At 49.7% G+C, this 22,569-nt stretch overlaps 1 protein-coding gene across 2 annotated transcripts in view; it reads left to right on the top strand.

Annotated features, from left to right (window-relative positions):
* The window catches only part of SLC7A6 (solute carrier family 7 member 6), a 457,165-nt gene that overhangs the window by 15,049 nt on the left and 419,547 nt on the right, over positions 1–22,569 (top strand). The window contains exon 1 of one of the 2 annotated variants that reach the window (XM_078670747.1): positions 910–929. The exons of the other annotated variant lie outside the window; for it this stretch is intronic. The gene's annotated coding sequence lies outside the window, so the exon portion shown is untranslated. Of the gene's footprint in view, positions 1–909; positions 930–22,569 lie in introns of those variants that run through there. 2 annotated transcript variants of the gene reach the window in all.

The raw sequence follows: 22,569 nt of genomic DNA, 5'->3' as shown, positions 1-22,569 counted from the left end.
GCTTTGGCATAGAGCAGACAGGCTTAACTTAGGGCGTTGTGTAAAGTATTTAAGCAGTAGCAAAACTGTAATAAAGTCAGAATGAAAATTAATTAAAAAAACCCCAAACCAAATTAGAAAAATAGAGTAAATTGTAATAAACACATTGACCAAACATCAAATAAGGGGAATCGGAGATATGCATTTTAAAAGTTTTAAGTAGAAATAGCCCCAAAAAACACAAAGAAAGTCAATGGATGGGGCACCCTGGGACCTAGGTAACCTTAACTTCCTACATGTTCCACTTTTAAATACCATGCACCCTACCTTGTGGGCTGCAAGGTAAGTACAACCCCTTTTGGCTCTGATAGATCAAACACATTTTTTAATTGTTTATAAGATCCTTCCCATGTGACATTTTGTGGATTATGGCGACCCAAGGATATAAGCATTCATTTTGCCTTTGGAATTTGACATCTAGGTCAATTCATGTTTGAATACAGTAATACGCGATTGTGAAGTAGAGACCTGGGCAGGTTGCACACAGATGATTTCATAAAATCCCTAGATATGATGGAGTATTGTGAAATCAGGCTTATGAGATGCACTATGCAGCAATACTCCCTCTCCCAAGATAGCAGTCTGTAGTTAGCGTTCTATTGCTTCAGTGTCGAGGGGGTAAGGTAACTCGGCAGCATCTGCTGTGTCTTCCCTCTAGCCTACACATTTAGAATTGTGGCATAGCTGATGTTTTTACCCCTCGTGAGTTTCTCTTTTGATACACTTCTTTCTGGTGGACCACCGTTTGACAATATAACTCATATGATATATATTTTGCTTTTCACTATTAGGATGACGTTTTTTAACAGAATACTGCCTGAATTCGGGAACTTATTTCAGGACTCTCTGCCACTGTGGAATTTAGTCATCAGTGATTATTTAGAAATTGAGTAAGTCAAACATTATGATTTTAACATGAGTCAGTCGATATTGAGTGATGGCATACACTGGAGGGTTATGGTTTCTAAAGTGATTGTTTCAACAGGAAGCCCCTGACATTGCTTGAGTAGTTGTAGAGTTACACCACATCTCTGTTTTTGTTTGGTTATTACTCACCTTGCCTAGGGGGTTCTGGCATGGTTGTGTGAGCAAACTAACTATCCCTTGGTTATGCATGGAGTTTAACTAGGACTGCATGCATATTGGTGATGCACTCATATTGTTGATAACTCTTCTCGCAGTATTCAGAATAGGGAGCAAAGCAGCCCATTCTTCTGTTTTGCTGGTCTTAAGCTAGGCTGGACAGGGGTGTGGAATTCCTGTAGCCCAACGCCCAGGACATATTGGGGCTCATTAGGATGGAGGATTTTCCGCATCCTCCGGGCCGGCGGAAGCCACCGCCTGCCCGGCGGATGCGGAAAATCCTCTGCGGACCCACCAAAGACCCACCTCCAAATTAGGATGGCTGGTGGGTCCTGGTTTCAGTCCGCCGCTTTTCCGCCGCGGTTGGCTTACAACCGCGGCGGAAAAGCTCTAACATGGCTGGCGGTGTCTATCAGACACCGCCAGCCATATTAGGATTGTGTAAAATGTATGCTTTTCCGCGGCGGCTTTTCCGCCGTGGAAAAGCATACGGACCTTCACTTCGGGGGGCCGTTGCGGGCCCCCTGGGTGAAGGGGGGTGGGGGGTACCTATGGTACCCCCCTGCATGTGCGTGAACAAAGCAGCAGGCACCGCGCGGTGCCTGCCGCTTTGTGCACGCAAATGCTGTGCATGCATTTTTAACATTGCGGCGGGTGCAATGTTAAAGATAGAGGATGTGACCGCCTCCCTGGCGGTCACATCCTAATTGCACTGGAGGGACCGCCGCGGCCCCTGCGGACGGTCCCTCCTCCTCTAGGGTGGCGGACGGACCATTGTTTGGGGTCAAGGGCAACAAGTTTTCATGTTTATTTTGTCCTTGTGATACATAGGCACAACTCCCTGCAGCACAAACCCTCTGGCAACCAGCTTACAGTATGACTATAGATCAGGAAAGGGAATTGTATGACGTGACGGTAATATTTGTGTCCATATGTTCATGCTGTTCAAACTTGTATTCATGGTTCATTGGTACAAAGCCTTTATTATTTGGGTGAGCACTCTAAGGAAATGGAAGGTCAGATGGCACTACCAGCAGTGATTTCAGTATAAAAATGTGTACACACGTTTGCAAAGTTTAACAATATGAGGTTTCGTATAATGATTCCAGGATGCTCTGTGATAAGATGCAAATGTATGCAAAAGCTTATTTTTATTATTATTTTTTTATTGACATTTTGATTAGTTACCCAACATCACAACAACATAACCAGCCAGTCAGTTGTTACAACAATCATGAGCCATGGTGTAGACATATATCATATAGTAAATACAGATACATAATAGATGGTCACGTTCCGCCAGTAATAAAGGAAAATACATATAGGCAACATGCTTGAAGTGTCGAGGGACTCCTGATACCTAGACTAAAGCAAAAAGCATACAGAAATGGGCAGATCAAAAGCGTCAGTTAACTACCGCTAGTGACATAACATCTTTTATCCATTCCTTCATTTATCATCTCCAACCTCAGCAGCACAGAGATAAAGGCCTACCATTCAATGTGCAGAAAGTCAAGTACCCTCCCATCTACTCCGGGGGATGTTCAGCTTCGGGGAGTTTGGTGTCAGCAGTCTCCGTCTGTGCCTGGACCCACTGCAGGAAGGGCTCCCAAATGTCCCGAGGGCAGGAAGCGGGCGGCATGAGCTCCCAGAATGTTACCAATTGTGTGTGGCCATACACTACATCAGCCAGCCAGCCTTTGATCGAGGGATGAACGGAAAATCGTCACTAATAGCGCGGCATGCCGCACGAAGTCTGTGATACAAAAACAGTTCTGAGAAGGGCACCGCCTGCCCCTCCTCTGCCTCCGGAGGGGGCATGTATTCACCATCAGGAAATAAGTCAGCAAAGGTATACGGGTGTAGATTCTATTCCAAGGGTCTGCTAATCCCCCCTGCAATGCATGGCAGCATCGGGTTTTGCGATAACGAAAGTGAGGGGGCATACAACACCGGAATATCCGCCCTTTTGCGCAGCTCTTCCCACACCCAACAGAGCATACCGGCAAAGTCTACATCCCCTCTAGGGCGCTTCGCCTTAGCACATATAGCTACCTTCAGCAGGACAGGCGCAACTGTATCTTGCTACACCGCTACATGGGGTTAGAAGGGAGTTGGATGGGTCCAGAAGTGCAAAAATTGGGCCTGAGCACAAAGCGCATATAGGTGCATATCTGGGGCGCCCAGGCCACCCTGCTTCAAAGGCAGTGTCCACACATCCCAGGAAACTCTCCCCTGACCATTCGCCCACGCCAGAGTGACAAGATGTGATATGAGCTTATTAAAAAAGTGCGCTATGAGTGGGATGTGAATATTCGTGGACAAATATAGAAATTTGGGTAAAATGACCATCTTAGCCAGGGCTATCCTGCCAGTAAGTGACAGAGGCAGCCTCGCCCAAATCCTGACCTTCTCCTCTAGCCACATGACCGCTCTTACAAAATACAAATCCCAAATTTCCTGAACATCCTGGCTTATCCATATACCCAAATATTTAACCGCCTCTGCTTCCCATTTCAGGGGTACTCGGAGAGGACCTGTGGGGTACTGTCCGTCAGCGGGAATATTACCGATTTGGACCAGTTGACAGAGATCCCGGCCAGTCCACCAAATCTAATGAATTCACGCAGCACCAGGTCCAAATTAACCTCCGGCTCTACAAGGTAAAGAGTGATGTCATCTGCATACAATGATGTAAGCAGGCACCTGGAGCTAATTCGGACGGCTAATGGCTCCATAGCAATAGCAAACAGTAGCGGGGAGAGGGGACAACCCTGCCTCGTGCCACACGAGATAGGGAAAGGCTCAGAAACCAAGCCATTCACCCTTATCCTTGCGCTAGGTTCCGAGTAGAACAAGCGACTCCTGTTAATGAAGAGTGGACTGAACCCCATACGTCCCAGTATATCGAATAAGTATGCCATACCAGGGTATCAAAAGCTTTGGTGGCGTCCAGAGATATCACCGCAGCATGGACTGTCGGGTGCAGGTAGTGTAATGTTGAAAAGATTGTCCCTATATTGTGTGAGGTCGACCTACCTGGGATAAACCCCGATTGGTCAGGGAGGGCCACCATAGGAAGCAGTGGCTGCAAACGGTTAGCAATCAACTTTTTTTATTTTTTTATTATTTCTTTATTGGTTTTACATCATTCAAGCATGAAAAACAATCAAGGTACAGCCATACATTTGGACCGCCTCCGGTGAGGTGGTTCCTAGTGGAGCCACAATGCCAAAGCAGACGAATAGTCATAAGCAAGATTGTAACGCTCCCATTGGCACCTAAGTGTGCAGTTACAGAGTCGTTCAGAGGCATCACACCTTGTAAAGACTGTGAACCAAGGAGAAAACCCATCCCCCCAACTCACCCAACTCCCCCACCCCCCCACCCCACCCCCCCACCCCCCCTGCTGCCGGATCCGTAGCGATGCAGGCTAAGTTTCCCTATCTCTGAGTTGGGTCACCTGGTAAGGCTGCAACATGTTCAGGCCCCCCCCCCCCCCAGCCCAGAGGACACTGTCCTGGAACTGGTCGGTGTCATCTGGGAATCTTGTCCCGCCAATTCCTGTAGCATTGCCCCCCACGCCAGTAGGACCTCAGGTAGTTTGCCATCCCTTCTAGTGTTCCGCATGTGCCCCTCCTCTGAGAGCGCCCATTCCCGCAGGTCGGTCCTCCACTTCGTGAGCGACGGGCCCTGTTGGGCCAACCAGTGGATCGCGACGTGTCGCCGGCCACAACCAGCCCCAACACCAAAAAGCGCCTGCTAACTTTCCGTTTAGGGTCTCGAGGGATCAAGCCCAGGAGGCACGCTCGCGGATTCCTCTCCACCACCCATCCCGTCACCTTCGTCAGTTCCAACAGGACCTCCCCCCAATATGATTGGAGGTCCGGGCACGTCCATACCATATGTATAAAGTCCGCCCGGGAGCTGTGACAGCGCGGGCAATACGGGTCCCTGTCACTGGCCTGAAGTCTCGTGCGTGAAAGGTAAGTCATGTGTACAATGTTATATTGGATTTGTTTAAAGCAATGCTTACTGACACCTTCCGCACACTCTCGTGTATTTTTTCCCACTCTCGTGGGGTAATCTCCTGCGGACACACTTGCTGCCATCTGTGTTCTATCGTCAGGGGACCCAGTTTTTTATCCTCCCTCAGAGCCCTGTAGAGATGCGTCACAAACTTACACCCCCGTGCCATCGCTATCATGGTAACCAGAGTACGGGTGTGCGCCGGGGCTTCAGGAAACTGGGGCCATAACTGCTGCGCCGTCGCCGCTATTTTGGCATATTGCAAAAATTGCCCCGGACCTAACTCAAAGGCTGTTGCCGCCTCTTGATAGGTAATACATTTGTCATCCGGATAAAGGTCGGACAGCATCAGGCAGCCCCCCTCTTTCCATCTGTCTACCGACATAAGCTAATCTATCTGAGCAAAGGAAGGCATTAGCCATAGATCCAGCTCAGGGGCGAATGGCCTGTCGCGAATCAGGTGGCATGTCACTCGATTCCATCGCCGTCGGGCCTGGGACCGTGTATTGCATTATTTTGTTTGATTGGGCTCCTCGCGTGGGCCTGTCCTTCCCCATATCCAGCGTGGCCTATCCAGAATACCAGGTCAGGGCATTGAGTTGGCGGCAGGAGGGTTCCCCGGGCGCAGTGGACACCTCAGGGGTCACCAAGGTGTCTTTCGCGACCCAGCCAACTGACCTCCAGTCCTAACACACGGCTGGGACCACCCCTTGGGCCACACTCCGGTCTCAATAACGATGTCCTAGACTCTTCCTCGCAGTCCAGGCCGGCCACGTACCGTCAAAGGGCCTCCTCTGGCCCCACAACACCACGACTCACCGGTGACCCCTCCGTCCGGGCGCCAACGCACTGGACGCCACTCAGGTTCTCCAGGCACAGTCCGGCTGACCCCACCAGGGCGACTATAGGGCGCAATCCCCCGGTTTCCTGGAGACCTCGCACCAGGCCTCAGGGCCTCTCCCAGTAGCTCACCAGTCGCTGGAGCACCTGCTGTCCGCCTCGCTACGGGCTGGGGGACCACCCATGCACACCCGGACTGCCACAGAGGGGGGAAAACACTTCTGCTGTCAGGCCGGTCCTCAGCAGCAGTGTGGGAGCGCCCAGACCTCCGCACCTCCGCCAGGCCGCCACCGCCAGGATGTCCTCAGGCCCCACTCCTTCCCCGGGCTCACCACGTGGAGGCCTTCCCCAGTCCCCCACTGCTGCACTCCTTCACCAGCAGCAGGAGCAGCAGGGCCTCACTGTTCTACGGTGAGGGGGTGGGGACGGGGGGGGTCGCGCAGTCTTCACCCGCTCAAAGCACCATGCGGGCCTACACTCCGCCCCAGATACCAAGAACCGGGGCGCGCGCAGGCCCCACAGCACCGGCCTCGCGTGAACCCCGTCCCCGGTTCCACCGTGGGCAGCCCGTCATCCGCGCCTCGCCACCTGCAATTACCGGCACTCTCCCGCCGGGTCACGACCCGACCTCCGGGAGAGCCGCTCCTCTCGCCGGTGCCGCCTCCTGCTCCACGGCGCGTCTCCCCCTCACCAGAGTGCGGCGGCCGCCATTTCCACGGGCCGGGCTCCGTCGGGTCCGTCCAGGGCCGCGTGCTGCCCTTACAAGGTATGCAACGGCGCACTCTTGGCTCCGGGTGCATGGGATGGGTCAGGGGGGACCCCCACAGCAGGATCCCTCTTCAGCACACCGCTGCGCCAGGATTACAGCAGGATTAATGCCATAATGGGGCAGGAGCTTGGGTCAAACACGTCTAATCGGCCATCTTGTTAGGCCACGCCCCCGGTTAGCAATCAACTTGGCAAGTATTTTGACATCGACATTTAGTAGCAAGAGAGGTCTCTAGGAGTCCATCTCCCCTTCTGGTTTACTGGGCTTTAACAGTGTGATAATCATCGCTTCTCTCACGGTCTTAGGCAATATTCCCACCACCAAGGCCTCCTCATACACCGTCAAAAGTCTGGGCGCTAGCTCTTCAGTATAAGTCTTATAAAAGGCTGTGGTCAAGCCGTCTAGGCCAGGCCCCTTGTCCAGAGGCAGACTCTTTATGACTTGGGCTACATCTTCTGCGGTTTTCGGGAGGTCCATATACTTTCTGTGAGTATTATTGAACCAGACTAGAGCAATCGCATCCATAAAGGAGTCCAGTCCGTTCAGACAGGCCCCTTGGGTGGTGATGTATAGGTTGGAATACAAACCTGAGAAGGCATTTAGAGTGTCCCCCTGACCCCTAACCGTAGTGTCCGGCGCGACATGTACCTCGTGGATATAGGTTGTAGATTTGGGTGGTCGAATCATGCCCACCAGCGTGCGTCCCGGCCTCTCTCCCTCCCCATATCTCCTAGCCTCCGCATATTTACTCAGGAATTTCACCTCACCATTTGCTTAATCAGCGTCATCTAACAGCTTTGTTTTCAGTAAACCAGAGGTTTCTAGATCGCCAGTTGCACAAAACTGTGTTTCAAGGTCTTTTATGCTAGTCTCAAGAGAGGCGAGCGTGCCTCTTATAGCCTTTAATACCCCTGCTTGACGAGCAATGCACTTTCCTCTAATGACTACCTTAAATGCCTCCAAGAGTGAGGCCCTCGGTATCCACCGACACAGTGTTCAGCTCAAAGTAGTCAGTAATATCCTGTCGGATCTCCTCCTTAAAGGCGTCGTCGAGGAGGGTATGCGGTGGAAGGCGCCAGAAAAACACGCGCTTCGGCTGGTTTGGTAGCAGTAATTTCAGTAAACAGGGAGCATGGTCGGATAACGAGCGTGGCATGTGCTCCACACCAGTAGTCCAGGTAGCCACATCCCTTGAAACCAACCAGAAATTCAAGCGAGACTATGCTCTATGGTGGTCAGAAATGCAAGTACCCTCCCCCAGTGAGTGATGTCTGGTGCGCCATATGTCTTGTCAGCCCCCGTCAGCCATTATTGCCTTCAAAGCAGAGCTAGCCGCCGGGTGCATTGTCTGGGCAGTGCCACGCCTATCCAGCTCATCGTCAAGGATAGCATTAAAGTCCCCTCCCCATATGATTGTGTTGCAGCCAGTCACCCTGATCTTTGTCCATACATTGTTAAAAAACTCTGGGGAATCAACATTTGGACCGTACACTGCCACTATAACCATGGGTAGGCCACACAGAGTACCCTGTATCAGAACATACCTGCCCTCCGGGTCCCCGATTATCAGCACCTCCTTCCAGGCAAGCCCCCTTTTCACCAGCACAGCCACCCCACATGCATAATTTGAATATATAGCAGAGTATACGTGACCCCATCTCCCATGGCGCAGCCTCTGAGAAGGCGTTTTGTTCAAATGTGTCTCTTGTAAGAGGCAGATGTCAATGTTGTGGCGTGTTAAATAAGCATGAACCAATCTTGACTTTCGATCATCATTGAGCCCCCTCACATTCCAAGTTAAACAATACAAAACATTATCAGACATGAGTGCAAACCTTTGCAGTGAGTCCGGTCTTGATTAGCAGCAACGTGACACAGGACCATCCAAAATGACAACGGCCAACCACCAATTCACATATATACTGGCATTTAAACAACAAAATGAACTACCCCCTCCATCCACTCCAACCCCCCAATCAGGTTGTAGATGACCCACCCTAGCAATAGAACATACCACCCAGAGGGGCTGCAAAAGAGGGAAACTTCCCATTCGGGCGTAGCATTGCCGGCAAACTACCTTGTATTGTACAAGGTGGCCGGGAGATGTGCGGACGTCCCAACGGTCAGGCCACAGGAATTACAAAACAGTAAAAAACAGCATGACTATGAGCAATGAAACATGCAGTTACAATTAAAGTAAGAAGTCTCCGGGCCCCCACATAAGTGTGATACTTTAAACATGCTGGAGCATACGATACCCAATTTAATCATTGTCACTCAAATATCCTCCTGCTGCTCCCGCTGTTTCCAAGTGTCCCTTAGTCTTCTTCCTTCCTATGTGTTTGGCGAATTTCAGGGCGGATTTCGCATTGATGAAGAAGTGGGCAGTTCCATCAAAAGATACCTTTAGCTTGGCCGGATACAGCAAGGAGTGTGGGATCTGGGCCTGTAAAAGAATTTGCTTCGCCGGGAGGAATTCCCGCCTCCCCGCTTGCACAGCTGGAATGAAGTCTGTGTAGAAAGAGATCTTGTTACCTTTATACGTCATCTGGCCCTTCTCCCTGGCCAACCTCAGGATAAGGTCTCTATCCTGATAGTTCAGAAGTTTCGCTATAATCGGCCTGGGCTGCACACCAACAGGGGGTCTCTGTCCCAATGATCTATGTGCCCTCTCCACCACGAAGACCGCCGATAAGTGAGGGTCGAACAGTTCATGCAGCAGGTCCGCTACGTAGGTCTCCATCTTAGATATGGCGGTTGTCTCTGGAATGCCAGTTACGCAGAGGTTGTTGCGTCCCGATATGGCCTCTAAGTCATCATTTTTGGCTCTGATGACCCCCAGTAGCTTGTCCATGAGGAGCAGTTCCTTGGTTTCTGTCTGGAATTCATGAAACTCAGTATGGCGATTTTTCCAATGCGTCAAGCCACTTCTCATGCGTGGACACCGGTGCTTTAACAGAATCCAGTTGCGACGTCAACGTGTCCAGTTTAGTGTCGATATTGCGGAGACTAGATCGCATCTCCAACATGAGCATCCTCAAATCCTCCCCTTGATCTACAGCGTGGGAACTGCATGGGTTCTCCGCCTGCTGTTCCTGCTCAAAGTCCGCCTGTCTAGTGGAGCGTTTATTTGCAAAATTCAATTTCGGCTGTTTGGCATCCTGTTTACCCATGGCTGCAGAGCCACAGATATGCAGAGGGTGAACTCAAGGCGCACAGCGGATCCCCGCCTGTATCCCACGAGGTCGAACTGGCAGCCCCGTGCCACGATGCCTCCGTCAGTAGCCTCTCCCGCTAACCTCGTAGTGCGCACCTCACAGAACTCCAGTGCGCCAGGATAATATCAACGCACCTGGATCGCCGCCAAATCACCCCTGACGTAGAGGTGCAGGAGCCAGTCTTCGCACGGGCCTCCGCAGCTGTAGAAGTGTGTAATGGGCTACCATGCACCACTGCCCCGGCAGAGCCCGGCTCACCCGCCGGGGGGCTTGGAACAGAAATGCGGCCCAGACCGATGTCCCTCGTAACACTCCCTTCAACAGGCGGATGCGTATCCACTTCTCCGCAGCGCGGGGATCAACAGCCCCAATCACGCAGCAAGCAGCGTCTCCTCACGCAGCTGCAGCCCTCTCCAGCCAGCAAAAGTGAGAGATCCCTACAGAAGACCGAGGGTGCAGTTATTTATGGCCTGAGCTCCCCCACAGCTCTATGGATCTGCACTCAGCCTGTCCCAGGCCCGGTGACTTAGCAGGCCGAGCAGCAAGTGTAGGCGACGTCCTCTGCCACCACAAAATGGCAGACCCTGGTGAGCTCGCAAGTTGACCCCGGGCGCCGAAAACTGTGTGCAGGGTGCTCCAGCAAGGCAGGGGAGTACACACTTTCTTCAACCCCCCCCCTCCACCTTGCAACCTCCGACTCTCGCACCTCAAGCCCCGCCGGTGTGTCACAGGCAGCGTACTTACAGCACACGCCGCCCGCCGCAGTCCGCCCTCATCCGCTCATCAAAATAGGATCTCCGGGGGTCCGCAGGCTAAGAGAGTAGTCGTGTCGTCCATGGCTCAGTAGGCCCCCAGCAGCCCATGCGACCTGTCCGCAATGCGCCTCGGCATGGGCGGGGAGCCTCACAACATCCGGCTGGCAGGATTTAGCGTATTAGCCACAGGCCCACTGAGCATCTGCAGCTCCGGGGTCGAGTTGCTGCGCGTCCCAGCAGCAGCCTAGCTCGGTGACGTCGTGTCCTCCGGCGCTCGCCTGGCTCCGTGCAGGTTTCAGATGGAGCCCCCAAACTTCTCCAGGGCGTAGATCATGCCGTTCGGCAACTTTGCAGATGACCTGTGCGACTCAGAGACAGCCCGAATTGCAGGATAAAGGCAGGATTTTGTCCCAGCCGGCGGAGCGCACTCAAGGAGCGACCATTCCGCTGCGCAGCCGGCCACGCCCCCCCCCAAAGTGTGCAAAAGCTTGAAAGCAAGTTTGATGATACTTTGCTTTCAAAATAAAATGTTAAGAAAAAAATGCAACTAGGAAAAAAACGTTTTGCTTAACTACTGTGAAATATTAGGTGCCACTTCTTTGAAGCAACATTTAGTAAAATACGTTGATGCATCCCAGTATTTCCCAAAAATATTCATAAAGGAAAATCAGTGTAACCAGCTTCAACACAATTATAGTAAACCTTAAAATAAACAAGCAATGGCAAAGCCAAAAGAGGTGACATTTGTGGTCAGCCTTTTCGTTTTGTCAATGCGTGTCCTGTTTTGACATGGTTTTTGTGATACTGTAATTTTGTGGGAGCTGCGGGCCGTCGTCATTATACCAAGAATTGGCAAAAGCAAAAAAAAAATGTTGTCTTAAAAACCACAAATTGCCCTGAACAAAACTACTTTGGGTGCCGATATGCTCCTTGTGAAAGAACAGAATGCAGTCACTCACAGTGAAGCCATTCGGTACAGAGAGAGGGAATTTTAATAAAACCAAAAGATCTTAGTTAACTGAAGACCTAAATAGGAGTCTATTTCTTAATGAAAGTCACTAAAGTGCACCCATGGTATGTCCTTGCATTAGTGCAGATTTACGGCTTTCATGAATTCATAAGCATTTACAGAAGTAGGTCAGGAAATCATACTCCTAGAAAATATTTGTGAACTGCACTTTACAATGAGCAAATACGCATGTGTTGATTTGCTCATGTGAAAATCTGTTGAGCGCAAACAAGTTCACTTTCCCACCAATCACTTTTTGTCACCTAACTCTGGAAAAAGTTTTACTTCTGCACTTGTCAGGAGGAAATTTTCAACCTTTCTCTGTATTGGGAAATATTAGAGACTAGCTGATAAACCCATACAAAATGCAAGTTTTCACAAACTCAGAAAGGCATTCCAGCCATGGGTAACTATTGCTTACCACTACCTCTATCCCCAGTATGTAGCTCTGCGAAAAGGTGGCAAAATAAGGGAATTGCTAGTAATCAAACCCTACTATTATATGAGCTCGGACATAATCGGAGACGCTAATATCAGAGCTCCTGTATAATGAGATTGCTGCCATAATTTGTCACTGCCCTACCTGGCACCAAAGGGACAAGTGGCTTTTGTTACAGGACAAGTATATTAATGAATCAACCTGCCACATGGACAAGTAGATATTTTATAAAATTCCACACCCCTGCTGGAGATCTGTAAACGCTGGTCTGATCCATCTTCTCCTTGCATCATGAAATGGATCAAAGTGGCTAAATGGACGTGCCATATGGACACGGAACACAAATCAGGAAGACCGGTTGAAGTGTGGGCTGACTTTATAAGGTGGGTAGGTACTGAGGGATAAATCCAAGATAGTATATCGTGGTCCTAGGATTGCACCAAGACACCGCTCCTGGGATGGCCCTTGAGGTGAGGTCAGGGTGGTCGGGGGACGAAAGCGAATGCGGCTAGAGAGAGTAAAAGCGGCCTGAGATTTGCAGGCGATATGGTGATATGAGGACTTAAAAAAATAAAAATCTTCCCAGCTTTCTGGAACTAGCAATTTTTGCAATTGTTTAAGAGGAAGTCATTTGTCTTTCTAATTTTTGTGGCTTCAACCTACTTGCAGTTTGTGGTAGAAACAGGTGTGAAACTGATGGGTAATTCTAGCAAGCTATACATTTCTGAAAAGACAACATTCTGAATTCAGCAAGAGGCAATTTAAATATATCCTTGAACATTTTCCCAGTGAAACGAATAGTTGAGAAAAATAATGGAAAAAATAGCAAAACTTTTTTTATCTGTACTTTCTTTGTCACAGTTGCAAATTTATGAAGCAATTTATCATTACATCTGCGTGACCCTTCTGGTCGCAAGGGCATCTAATAGGGTTTGTAGGCATTCCAGAAACACGCAAAACCCAGAGCCAATAACTGAACTGCAGCTTGTATTGAGTTATCATTATGTACCGCCCATGCAACATTTCATATATTGTAAAATCTAGTGAATTAAAAATTGCTATGGAAAAAACAATGTATTTCTGAAACTTGCACAAGATACTAAGCTTAGGAACAGTGGTTATTTGTGCACCTCCGAATTTGGGGTACCTGTACTATCATTTGAGTCAGACAATTTAGCAAAGCGTATTGTCTTGAACACTAGCTTTCATTTGGAAGCCTAAAATGCAGAGAAATCCAATTGGTAATAACATATATTCTACTATTTTGTGTTCCTACCGTCCCTCAATTCAAAATGTTAGTCCACTTTTGTGACCAGGCCCAGCACCAGTGATGGAAAAGGCCCTAAAACAGAACATGGATAAATCAACATTTTTCACTCAAAAATGAACTTTTTTTTTTGTCATTCGGGTAGCTGTGGACTTTTTTTTTTTTTTGGTTAAAAACTTTTATTGAGCAACAAAATCATGTGTACAGAAATGGGCCTACAACCGCACGGGCTGGCCGCTAAGATCGGAGCATAATGTGGTATAAAACAATGGTCGCCACTCCGGCGGTCAGGCACAAACCGGATACAAAATGTCGCCCACAATATGGAACAGGATAAGACAATTTTCTTATTTTAAATCACACCAAAAGCAACAAACATCAAAAACAAGGCGAAGGAGTAATACACAGAGAGTCAGCCCTGGAGGGGGGGGGACCCACTAATCAGGAATACAAAGTCACAATCAGTAGGATAAGTCAAGGGGAGGTCAATCAAGCCAAAGGACAGTATACGAAATTTCAGGAACGCCAACCTAGGGTGATAAGGGAACCTCAGGGGCCTCCACCAGGGGAGGAGCACAAATATCTCCGCGATAGGCGTTCCACTGACACCAGATCTTCGTCCATGCCCTAGGTCTGCCCCTGGCTGTGTAAACAGTCTTTTCGCGGAACATAGACCAGTCCATGTTTTCTTCCCACACAGAGACAGTGGGGGGCCTGTGCGAGCCCCAAAGTTGCGCTATGTCCCGCTTCGCAACCATATACCCCAGGGTCGCCCATCTGGTTTGGGCCACCGAATAGTCGGTAGGTTCCCACACGTTCAACAAGCATCTCCGGGCCTCCGGCACCAGGGCAATTCCAGTCACATCAGCCATCACCGCAAGCACCTCAGTCCAATAGGCAGCCACCCTCGGACACTCCCAAATAATGTGAAGAAACGTAGCACTCATCCCACACCCACGCTTGCATAGGCCATCCGGGGAAAAACCCATCGCAACCAAACGAGGACCAGTAACATACACCCGGTGGAGGATCTTGAGCTAAACCAGATGGAGACGGGCAGGAATGGCGACCTCTTTCGGAGAAGATAGCGCCGACTGCCAATCCTCGTCATCCAATTCCAGCCCGTCGCCGACCCATGCCTCTCTAAGTCGAACGAGCAAGTCAGCGCGATTGTGAATCAGCTTCTTATAAATCAAGGAGATAGTGCTATCAGGGAGATGACCATCCAGGATACGATCTTCAAGGGGGGAGGACTCGGGGATGGCGGTACCGGAAGTCAGAACAGAAGTGAGGGCATGACGGACCTGTAAATATCTAAAAAATTCCCTATCACTCAGGTCATAATCATTCCGGAGGGCCTCGAAGGACTTCACCGCTCCATTCGCACACACGTCACCCACTCTACAGATTCCAATCATGTCCCAGCGGTCAAACCCCTTCGTTGTCCAAAGACATCCCAGACGCTCAGATGCATAAAGTGGAGTCGCCAGCGTCACTCGTTCATCCCACCCCAAGCTCACATTCGCAGCGCGCCACACACTAACCGCAATCCTAGTCGGTCCCGTAAGGTGGAGCCCAGCCGACCTAGAGTAAAGCACTCTATTAAAGTCACCACCCGGCAGTTGGAGTCTGTCCATTTCAAAGGCCGGATCCGGACCCGGGGAATACATCGAGTGGTTAATGGCAGACAGTTGAGTAGCCCAATAATATCTCCTGATATCAGGAAGTGCTATGCCCCCGTCATACCAAGGGATGGTGAGCTTCGCAAGGGCAATACGTGGACGCCCGTCCCAAATCAGTTGCCGTTGTAGACTCTCGACCTCTCGGAAATAAGTAGCGGGGATATCATCATAGGAATTCTGGAGTGCGTAAAGGAATCGCGGTAAGGACATCATCTTGAAAAGGGCGGCCCTGCCCAGCGGCGACAAGGGTAATTTACGCCAGCGAGCCACGTCCAGCCTCAGTCTTTGAAGCGGGGGAAGGAGATTACGTTCAAACCGGAGCGACGAATCCAATGTAATAAAAAACCCCAAATATTTGAAACCGGACTGAACAACCCGGATGGGAAATCTATTCGGCAACGGGGGCAGATCCCCCGAAATAACATAGACACAGGATTTAGCCCAGTTTATAACCAAACCAGAATTCTTGCCAAACGAGGTGAGAACGTCAAATAAGACATTCAAAGATTTACGCGGGGAAGTAAGGTAAAGAAGAATGTCGTCTGCGTAAAGCGAAACACGGTCCTCAAAATCTGGGGACCAACGTATACCCTTGAGAGAAGGCTCCCAGCGAATCCACGCAGCTAGCGGCTCTAATGCAAGAGCAAAAAGTAGTGGAGACAAGGGGCACCCCGTCTGGTCCCCCTACCAAGGGAAAAGGGAGCCGACACTCGACCGTTAACCACGACCTGTGCCAGGGGGTCGGTATACAGCAGCTTCACCCATCCGATGAACCCCGGGCCAAAACCAAATTTCTCAAGAGCCGCCCAAAGGTAGGGCCACTCTATCGTGTCGAAGGCCATCGAGGCGTCCAACGAAGCCAAAATGGCCGGCTCCGTCAGAAGCCCCGCCCTCGCGATGGCTCCATGAAGGCGACGCAGATTAAGAGCTGTGTTACGGTGCGGGATAGATCCGGATGAATCAAGTCACTAATGACCGTTAGGAGGCGAGTAGCCAAGATCTTGGCAAGAACCTTAGGCTCAACATTTAACAGGGAGATGGGTCTATATGACGAACAATTGTAGCCAGGCGCTGGTCATAAGGGAGAGCAACCCGCTCACGGGACTCCGAAAACATTGTTCGAAGATAGGGCGCAATCTTATCAGGACGCAGTTTATATAACTCGATTGGCAAACCGTTCGGGCCCAAAGCCTTGCCCGAACGGAGAGAGCGAATTGCAGTCGCTACTTCGTCCGTAGAGAACGGGGCCTCCATAGAGACCCGCTCCAAATCGGAGAGGCAGGGCAAAGCTATGTCGCGCAGCAAGAGGCGAGAGTCGTCTTCATCCCTTTCCGACACTGGGGAGTAAACCGCACAAAAATAGTCCGCAAAACATTCCACTATTTCAACCGGGTCCGTCACTCTCACACCATTCAAAGTCTGAATCACAGGCACTACTCGATTCGCCCTCTCCTTCTTGTCCAACCAGGCAAGCAATTTACCCGCTTTGTCCCCAACATCATACAGACGACCCTGTTGCTCTCTAAACATCATTTTGGCCGCATCTGTGACCAGAGACTTATAGGCAAATTGCTTCAGACCCAGGGCATGGAGTTTGTCACGAGTGACACTCGATTCCAGGTCAGCCTCCATCTCAAGAATTTCCATCTCAAGATCCACCACCTCCCGATTCCTCGCCTTTTTGGTTTCAGCAATAAGAGACAGGGCCTGCCCACGAATTACTGTCTTAAAAGCCTCCCATAGGGAAACCGCAGAAGAGACAGACCCCTCGTTTTCCAGAAAGTAGTTGTCCAGGGACGTAATCAATTGACCACGGGTCTCAGGGGAGGCCAGGTACCAAGGGTTGATAGGAGCCACCCGGCCCGCCGCCTCCACCCCCACATCAAAACAGAGCCAGAGCGGAGAATGGTCTGAGATGCCCCGGGGGAGGTGTCTAATCTCCCGGACAGCCGATGACTGTTCAGCTGGCATGAGGAAGTAATCTAGTCTAGACAAACTCCCATGGGCCCCAGAGTGGAAAGTATACTGAAGTTGAGTGGGGTGCATAAGTCTCCAGCAGTCCACCAAACCAAAAGTATCCAAAAAGCCACCCAGCCATAATTGGGCCGAAGGAGTATCCCTAGGGGGGTAACGATCACTCAGACCAGAGAGAACAGAATTAAAGTCACCAGCCGTGAAAAGAGCACCATCAGGGAGTCCCAACAGAACTCGGCCCAAATCAGAGAAGGTAGAGGTCTGCAGGCCGGGGGGCACATAGACGGTGAACAGGGAAAGGGTCCTGCCCTCATATCGTCCCACGAGGACGGCATAACGCCCCCAATCATCGAGGATTACATCATCTATCGCAAGGGGAAGGGAAGCCCGGACAAGGATGCCCACCCCCCTGGAACCCGTTGTAAACCCTGAGTGCGCAACAAGACGATAGCCCCACCTATTTATCGCGCGACAAGTATTGCCCACTAGGTGTGTCTCTTGCAGAAAGACAATATCGGGAGACAAACGTCGCAGGCATCGCAACACCACCCCCCGCTTTATACGATCCCCTAGACCATTGACATTCCATGAAATAAACCTCAACCCGCTACCCCCCATCCCACGAGGTAATGCAGGAACCATCCCCCAATGAGCATGACACTGAAAGTACAATCTTCAAGATAGAATCGCCTTGAAAAAACAAAACACAAACCACAAACGCCCCAACAACCCACCCCCCAACACCCAAGGAAACACCCCCCACCCTGCACCCCTGCAGTAGACAAAGAAGCCACCCCAACATGCAGTGTGCCTGTCGCCCAAAAACCCCCGTTCTACAAAAAGACCCCGGAGGAGGAAAAGGCCCTGTCCCACCCGCCACCCCGACAGAGATAAAGGGAGAAGAGAATACACAGAAAATAGAAGCGCTCAAGTACAGAACCCAGGAAGAAATTACATGATACGGAGACAGGGGCCCAGATAACAAATTCAGCTCCCCACGCCACACTCGGCACCACCCGGGTGCTCGGTGGGATCAGTCATATTAGGCCGGTCCGGCAGAGAGTCCAGCCAGTCATTTACCGAAGCAGGTCGATCAAAGAAAAGGGTCCGTTCACTGTACTCAACTCGTAGCCTTGTAGGAAAAAGCATGGCGTATCTCAGACCCAAGTCCCGAAGACGCTTCTTGACTCCACGGAAGCCCATTCGCTGTCTCTGCACAAGCTGTGAGAAGTCCGGGTAAAAGTTCACCGTGGCATTTTCGAAGGCCACCGGGCCCTTAACTCTCGAGGCCTGCAGGATAGCGTCTCGGTCCCTATAATGAAAAAGTTTTGCGACAATGGGCCTCGGCGGGGCGCCCGGCTTGCCCTGGCCACCCGGAACACGATGGGCACGTTCCACCGCAAAGAATTTGCTCAATCCGGATGGAGAAAGGTAGTTTTGTATCAAGTCCTCAACTAGGAGATCAACAGAATGCGGATCAGGGTTTTCCGGAACACCAATCACACGCACGTTACAACGCCGTGCCCTGTTTTCAAAATCCTCCAAGCGCTGAGTCATGAAATCGTTCACCTTTCTGAGGTTGCCGATCTCCGTCTGTATGTCCGAGACGTCGGCCGTGAGGCTAGATGACTTGAGGTCCAATGACTTCACCTTCTCATTGGTTTTAGATAAGTCGGCCCGAATCAGGTTCACATCAATAGCCACAGTATCAATTTTGTGGGCCAGAGCCTCATACTGTTGGCCGATGGTTTCTCTCATGCCAGAGATGGCGCCCATGATGTCCTGCAGGGACGGCTCCGCCGAAGCCTCCAAAGGGTGCCCCACTGCACTCGGGCCAGGCAAGGCGGCACCGGGGGACACCTTCGACTGTGTGTACCGGTCCATGATATTAGACTGGACCGGGCCTCCGCGAAGGGGCGTCTTGGTCTTTCGCCTCTCTTGGTCCCCTCTGCCAGTCATAGTGGAGACCGCGTCCCCAAGGGACCCACGCGACCTGGTGAAAATGGCCGCAGGAAGACAGGGCGCCGGAGCCAAAAGTCAGCAGCGAGGGCAAGTCGAGGTGTGAACCGGCCCGGAAGGACACGAAGCAGGCAAAAGGTGCAACTGCAATCTTGCGCCGCTGGACTCAGCACCGGCCAGACACCTCCGTTGGAAGACGTAGTCTGAGTCAGAATCGAAACCGAAAGTTAAGAGGGGGACCCATGGGTCGAGTCCCCCTGCCGCTGTTGTTCAACTCAGGCACGGCAACAGAGCCTCACCAAGACCCGGGCGCGCCACCAAGGCGGGCCCCGAAAGTTTTGAGTCGACGTAGCTTCGGTGCCCCTGGTCCAATTCGAAATCCAAAAACAATATGAAGATCAGCCCAGGTTCCTCTTCGTTAGCCCTTGTAATAAATCAGGATATGTTCAGGATATCATGCCGGGAGTGGCGGGGGTCCGGAGAGCGCTGTGCTCACGCGGCCATCACGGATGCCCGCCAAGCTCCTCGAGCTGTGGACTTTTGATCATGGCTTGGCCCAAGGAAACTTACCAAACCTAGACCTTTTTGAGAACTAGACGCTCAGAGAACTCCAGGGAAGAGTCTGCCTTGTGTGCATTCCGCTACGTTTTCATACACATAATGCTTTTTTAAACTTGAAACATTGGAAAATAAACCACATCTTCCTCGTAATTTTGTGAGATAAAGTTTTATAAGTTGCAAGGATCCACAAGTTTCCTACCTCAGATCCCAGCACTCAATTTCCCCCAATGCATCTTGGTAAAAGCAGTGCATGATGACACTTACTTCAGTAAGTCTTTAGTATTTCACCTATGTTGGTGCAGCCAGTGCTGTGTATCTCTACACGTGTTTCAGGATAGTTGTCCTTATTCAGTAGAGAGCAACACATTGTTTGGGGGTGCTGGAAATGCTGCCCAAAGTCTTCTCAGGTCCTGATGCACCTGCGCCCAGTGAGTGGTACAGAGACCTGAGAGAACTTTGGGCACCATTTCCACCACTCTCAGAATGACTTGTTGCTCTCTGCTGATGAAGGAGTTAAGCCAGAGACAAATGTCTAGAGAGTTACATAGCACTGGCTGCATCAACAAGGGTGAGCAATTAAAGGATAGTACGTTACGCATTGGGGCAAAATGAGTTCTAGTTTGTGAGGCAGTGTGCTCCCACCCTCCTGTTTGAAAAGGATCCACACATTTCCTACCACCCAGCATTCCTACCAGCCAGCATTCCCACATTTGTGCGGGTATGTCCAGCGCCTGAGACATGGAAGGCCCAAAACCACAACATCAGATTTTTCTACTCAAAACAGACACATTTTTGTAATGTGCACTTCCACACTTTTTCCGATTAAAAACGATACTCCACCTGTATTGCTAATACCAGCGACAGGAAAAGCTTGCATATGCTTCATAGACAGATCAATTTGTTTAACTCTAAACCAACATTTTTTTGCCATTTTGGTAGCTTTGGATTTTGGACTCTGGCAGGCCACCTCTCTAGTAAACCTATCAAACCCAAACATTTCTGAAAACTAGAGACCCTGGGGTGTTCAGGGTGTTCTGGCTTGTCTGGGTCCCCATTACCTTTCCTTACTCACAACGTAGCCCTTCAAAGCTACAATTTTGGCAAAAAAACATGCGTGTCTCTCACATTTCTGTGAAAGAAAGTTCTGGAAGCTGTGGGGATCCACAGCGTGGTTTCATTCATTCCTGTTGGGCTCTAGGTTCAGCCTTGCAAATGAGGGTAGTGTTTTTGTTGATACAAGTGTGAGAATGGTGGTGATAAAAATGTAGTGGATCAATGTTGATTCTACAAGTTTCTGTCACAGGAATGTGAGGAAAATGTATGATTTTAGGCAACGTTTGAGGTTTGCATTGTATAGTGGGTGAACTAACGTAGTAGAATCCACACAAGGCACACCACTCTGGACTCTGGGTGTCTAGTTTAAAAAAATGTCTGGGTTTAGAAGGCTTCCCTGAGTGGTGGCCAAGCACGGGCCCGGACAGAGCAGCAATTTAGCATGTCAAGCAAGAAAACATTTGGCTTTAACCCCACTCCTACAGTCCATATAGTAAAAATTAACCCTGAAAAATATTAATTTACTCCTCCTTGCCTTGGGGACCGGAATGCTTTTTGTTTCAATCAGCCAACATAAATGGTACTAGCGTTTGTATGCTATGTAGTTAGAAGGACTTTTCAAATGCAAAAGACAAAAATGATGAGGAGTACTGCCAGTGGGTCTATTTCACAGTAGGATTTGGGTTATATATTTTAATTTGGGACATGATCACATTTCAGACGATCTGTCGGTTGGGTTTAACACTGCATCATGTCGCCCATAATTTTGCACACTCTTCAGCACATTAGGTTTGTGTCAGGCTGTATAACACAATCTAGGTGGTGTAGCATACTATATTTTATACAATCTGAATGCATTTTTCGATGTTGAATATGGAAAATTAAGCTGCGGTCACTAATATGTATTGCCAATTTTTCATGGACCCTTTCCTGCTGTGGTCAGTTTCTGAACTCACTTTCACCTGAACTGAGGTAACAAGGCTTTGTGAATCTCAAAAATACTCTTTTGAAGTGGAGGAGTTATGTGTCGGGGCTTGAAAGGATGTGCTGCACCTTGAGTCTTGTGACATATCAGAAGGGTGTGAGATCCTCTGTATGCAATGGAAATGTTACCTTTAGAGTTATTTAATGGCTTGTTTACATAGATCAAATGTCATCAGGTAACTTTGTTTGTGTGCTTGTTTCCGATATTACAGTTCGATTCCGCCCCTTCCTCCCCCCCACTAATTTCTCAGCTTTGAAATGCAGCTTGAGTGCATTGAAGGTGTAAATTCTGGTTATTCAATATCCGAGAGGGGGTTGATATTCTCAATGTCATATCTGGTCTAACAGTTCGGTTACAATACCCTAGGGTGTAATGTAGTACTGTTTTTCGCTGGAGAAAGTTGCTTTATGAGAGCCGTAATGATGTGGATGTTTGTGGTGGTTCAAGTATAATCCAGCTTTTGTCATGATTTGTGACTGACACTGTGTCACTGTCTACCTGTGTACTTCAGGGACTGCCAGGACTCCCTATCCAGATGTAGTTTAAAAAACCATACATGCTATCATACGTGGTTTATTAGCACAAATGAATTTCAGCTGATGAATGTTTGTAGTTGGCTATTACTGATCTATTGAACTAGGGGGCCTAACCCTATTTGCACAACACTGGGACAGTGTAGTGTCTGTCTCTTCTATTAAATGTTTTCTATGCCTTAAAGAAAGCGAAGGAAAATGAGATATGTTGTTGACTCTCAATGTGTGCACGTCCTCCATTTTCTTCTCTATAATGGCCACTCAATCATTCTGCTTGTCAGATATCTTGGCAAGGCAATTACCCAGCAATTATTGTATCCCTGAGGGATTTTAATCGTTGCCTGATTCTAAGATGGCAACTTTCATGTGTAGTC

Source organism: Lissotriton helveticus, chromosome 12 (assembly GCF_964261635.1).
Source record: "Lissotriton helveticus chromosome 12, aLisHel1.1, whole genome shotgun sequence".
NCBI classification, from domain to species: Eukaryota; Metazoa; Chordata; class Amphibia; order Caudata; family Salamandridae; genus Lissotriton; species Lissotriton helveticus.
Note: the sequence above shows the minus strand (reverse complement) of the source record. Positions and strands in the feature narration are given on the sequence as shown.